Source organism: Clytia hemisphaerica, unplaced genomic scaffold (assembly GCF_902728285.1).
Source record: "Clytia hemisphaerica strain Z4C2 unplaced genomic scaffold, Clytia hemisphaerica genome assembly, whole genome shotgun sequence".
Classification (NCBI taxonomy): Eukaryota; Metazoa; Cnidaria; class Hydrozoa; order Leptothecata; family Clytiidae; genus Clytia; species Clytia hemisphaerica.
In genome coordinates this window covers 572,769-577,512 of record NW_027104053.1, presented here as the reverse complement: position 1 = coordinate 577,512, position 4,744 = coordinate 572,769, and the positions used below count along the sequence as shown (strand labels likewise).

General features: G+C 32.8%; 2 long non-coding RNA genes across 2 annotated transcripts; both read left to right on the top strand.

Annotated features, from left to right (window-relative positions):
- Positions 1 to 715: 715 nt before the first annotated feature.
- On the top strand, positions 716 to 1,137 carry LOC136811958 (uncharacterized). The gene is made up of 3 exons (XR_010847309.1): positions 716 to 804; positions 924 to 981; positions 1,084 to 1,137. It is a non-coding gene; the product is annotated as an uncharacterized lncRNA (long non-coding RNA).
- A 725-nt stretch (positions 1,138 to 1,862) lies between these two features.
- On the top strand, positions 1,863 to 2,393 carry LOC136811957 (uncharacterized). Its single transcript, XR_010847308.1, has 3 exons — positions 1,863 to 1,914; positions 2,051 to 2,134; positions 2,358 to 2,393. It is a non-coding gene; the product is annotated as an uncharacterized lncRNA (long non-coding RNA).
- Positions 2,394 to 4,744: the final 2,351 nt, after the last annotated feature.

Here is a 4,744-nt window from a genome sequence, read left to right as displayed (position 1 = left end):
ATGATAGCGAAAACCAAAAAGATTACGGAACGAAAGCTGTATGGGCAGTATTTTCATGCCTTGATTGACCATGCACCACAACAGTTCAGGATAATAGATCTGAGTGCAGCAAATGCGGAGGACGAGGGACGCTGCTTCTGTTTCATGAAGGCAGTTAGTAAACACACGTCCAATCACCATCCTGAAAATGTGCTAACCAACTGTTTTTTACGCCTTCAAGTCCACGATGATTGGGATGAGAATATTGGTTATATACAAAAAAACGAGAAAAACGAAATTAGTAAACATGCGGAGCTTCTTAAGCCGAGACGGAAAAACACACTTTTTTCATTTCACCTACTAGAAAAATACCCAAAAGCCTGGCAATGCCACCTTCAAAGAATTCCAGAGTTCCTTCAAATGAAAGCTTGGCAAGAGGTAGCCGAGGGAATCATGTTTCACGATCACGACGACGTTATCGATTTTCCAAGACCTCATCATTTTCGAAGTGCATCCTTAAAGAAGTAATATGTGTAAGTTTAACCCCAAAATAACTTTGAAATTTTCCTAGATACTTAAGAAATGAGTTTTTAACGCTTATCGGAACATCCACAAGGCCAAAATACTTAAATGTTGTAAATCAAATTTGTCCCGTCTCCCACTTTTTAAGCGTCATTCATCCTGTAATATTGACAAGTATGATGTTTGTTAGTTTTATGTTTTTTTAGCGAATTGAAGAGGATTTGGAACGCATTGGACAATTCCCTCATCCCATCCTTTGTTAAAATCTTTGACTGTGGAAAGCAAATGAAATTAAAATCACTGGTAAACATCACTCGCATATTTATGTAACATTTCCAGAAGTATTTATAGAGATGGCCAGTATGCACAACGAATGTCAATTGAAAAATTACTTCAAAAATTTTTAACCTTTCTTTTTATAGAGGTTCTCAGAATTTGTTGACCTTGATGGTATATTCGAGGAGAGCTTTGGCGAACTAGGTATGTGTAATTCTTATACGGTATCTTAAAAAAACAATTTTTTTTCTCAACAGTTTTAAAACGTTGAATCTTTTTAACAATTTTTTTCCATTCTACTTTTAGTTGATGAAAGTGAAGATGAAGGAAGAGACGAACCGAGTGATAAAGAAAATTCAGGTATAATTATTAATGATTAAGAAACAAATCATCCTCTGATTTTGCCAAAAATAAAAAGATATTACAGTTTGGGAATATTGAGAAGAAAATCATCTTGAAGATTGAAATTTTTTTATTACAGATGAAGAGCAACAACAGGACGGTGAAGGTGATTTCAGTCAGCTAGCAGAGCCCCTCACAAGCACAGGTACACTCATCATAAGATAAGAAAACAATCAATTTTAGATCATACCTCATCGTTGGCTTTGATGATTAGAATCGAGACGTTTCTCACGATTTGTCAACTTCAAGATGATTCTGTAGAGAAAGTGTATAAAAATACAATATGTAAAATACAAATAACTTATTTTAAAACGAAAATTCATTCTAAATATCATCTGTGTGTGTGTGTTCCAACTTTTTTGAACAAGCTTAAAACAATAAAATAAAATGAATTTTTAAAAATCAACACTCAACTTACAGCTAAACTGAACGATATTGAGATACAAGACGTTTCCATGGTGGTCAACAGTCCTGAATTGAAAAGAAAGAAATGTAAGTTTAAGTAAACAACTTGACAACATAATAAACATGATTCTTCCTATACGTTTATTGTAAGAGATTGTTGCTCACACTGTATGCTTCTTTGTAATTTCAGACTAAAATTGTTTTCTTAATTTCAAGCTATCGAAACATCTATTACCCCATCTGGAAAACAGAAATCTGACAAGGTCCTTACAAATACGACCCCGACAACACCATTTGCAACACTGACAATAACAACAGATGAGAGTTGTGGTGAGTAATCAAACTATTATAATTGTATTTATTACAATTGAATAAATCTTAAAATAGGTCTAGATTTGGAAACAACAAAAATTAGTAATTCTAGAAATTATTGAATTGCTTGTATTGCATTTCATACATTCTTTAGATACCCCATGCTGTTCAAAATCATTGGCAATGGAGATGACATCAACGCCGCGTTCAGCAAAAACAAATTCAAAGAAGCAAACTTGTGAGTATCTGAATATATTTTAATCTCTAAATACAAATCTTAATTATAATTCAGACATCCAGACATAACACTCAAGATTCAATTAGCTAACCTCTAATTTGTTTTAATTACAAAAAAATTCCAGTCAGCTAAGATTTGTCTAGTCACACCTGGCTGTATTTCTAGAAACAAACCTAGTTTTTTGGAACTGAGCTATTTTCTATTTTTGTTCTGAAAATTTCAGGTGGAGATACTACAAATCAAAAGTCCAGAGGTGCTTCAAATCAAAAGAACAAAATGAAGAGAAAGAAAACAAGTAGGACGACAATTTCTACAAAAAATACCAATAAAAAAGTGACATTTTAAATTTCTCCCTTGTACGTATGGTTAAAGAATCTTTAACCATATTTTCTTAGAGGGCTATTTTAATAATTTGCAATTTATTCTTACTTCACTCATAGCTGTATTATCCATATCAAACATGAAACAACCGGAATCCAAGACGGCAAACTATATGGAGGAGATGCTTGGTAATCACAGTATAATTGGACAATACAAGGAATTAAAAGAGAAAGTGAAGAAGAATAAAAGCCTCTACAAAGATTCATTTCTTGACATTTGTGCCAAAATAGAGGTCATGTTAAATTCTAAACGAGACACAGTTGCCAAGGAGATAAATGCTGTTGAGGTTGACGCGCTTAAAGAAAACATGACATTACCAGTAACACCAAAAGACGAAACAAAAAAGCAGCAATATACATCATTACTGAACAAGCTCAAGATTTTGAAGGCTTTAAAGAATTCAATTACAAGTGATATTGCAACTTTTAAACAATAACTTCTCATTTTTATAATTATATACTTATGATATCGCACAATGAGTTATTTTTTCTTATGCAGTGCACCTTCAAGGATAGCAATTAATCGTTAATCACATTCTCGAAAAGGGTTCCAATTTCTTCAAATTACTTTGTGAGGCTGGGCTTTTTGTTGGTTTGCCATCACCTGACCCTAGATTTTGGAGGTGGGTCGGTCGGTCGGTCGGTCGGAATTTTTATTTTGGCGAGTTTTGAAATTTTCGTCCATGGAAGGGTTAACAGTTCGTTTACATTTAGGTAATTTTGAATAAGAAAAAGAAGTGCTAGGAGGGAATTTACGATTCTTATGCTTGAGACAAACAAGTACGAGTTGAAGTTTTTGAAATGGCAATAAAATTTTTTGGGTCGGTAGGTTTCGAGGTGGGTCGGTCGGGTGACGGCAAACCAACAATTTTTTAAGTCCAGCCTGACAAAAAAAAACACAATAAAAATAAAAAGAGAAAAATACAGAGATCTGATATTAGCTTAAAAACAGGCAGTATAGACTTTATGTGTCCCTTTTCGCAGTTCCCTTTAAGTTACTTTGAAAACCATTCATAAGGTTTAATTTCCTTGGTTATCATATGACTTGATTGCAATACAAAAATATTTTAAAGTTCCAAGATTTTGGCATAACATTCTTTTTAGCATTGATATTGCCATATCAAGTTTTATCGGCGATCCAAAAAATATCTGCAATCTGATTGGTTAAAAAGAGTACAATATATCTTGTATTTTACATGTAAAAATATAAATTGACGAAAAGATGTTGTTGCATTGTAGCGGTAGAAGCAATCTAACGTCACTTTGATACCAAAGTGTCCTCCAACACAAAAAGTGCATTTTTTGGGTCACCGATAAACCAGTTATCAGACATTCCGATAACTATTACATATTTTTATATTTTATTTATTTTCAAATCATTTTCAATATGCATAATTTTAGCTACTGTTCCAATTTTTATTATAAATCTTTTCAAAACACCCAAAGTTTCATATATTATTTTCTTAAAGAAATAAGTACTTTGGTTTTATAAGACAAGAAAATTAAAAGAACAAAATAGATCACTCTGTTAATTTTCATTGGTTTGGACAATTGACCAGTCTGTACAAAAAGAACCACCAAATGGGCAAAAATTAGCCTCACAATTTTAATTTTTTTTTTCCTGCCATGTACCAAATCCAGCCCCACCATATCTATCAAATTATTTTTGAATTGAATGTGATCTAAGCAATCATTGTCAAGTAGAAGCAATTAATTAAATATAATCGAACTTATATTTGCCATAAAATTCAATTAATTCAATTATGTTCATCAATTGGCAAATCTTAGGTAATACCATGGCGTTTGACAATCAAATCACAATTATTATTATTTGATTACGCATTAATTCAGCGTTGCTTCGATTGACACCTTCTGGTAGTCTTTATTTTTTTTGCCTCCAAAAAGTTGAGCGGTAATCAAGCATGTGAAATAAATGAAAAATCATAAAAACCCCTCTAGGGACCATTCAAAAAGGACGTGCGCTCAAAATCGATGAAAATTGACCACCCCCCTTGTACGTTCTCGTACGCTTTGGCATTACCCCCCTTTCCCGGACGTACACTTTTGAAATGACCCCCCTCAAGAATTTTTTAGATTGTATCAAACAGTCTATAAAAAGGTAAATTAGGGGATTTTGAGAAAAATTAAAATAAGTTCAACTTCTGTTTGTCTTTGTTGATGATATAATCAGAAGATCTAACCAAACTGAAATTTCGTTGTATTGAAAAAT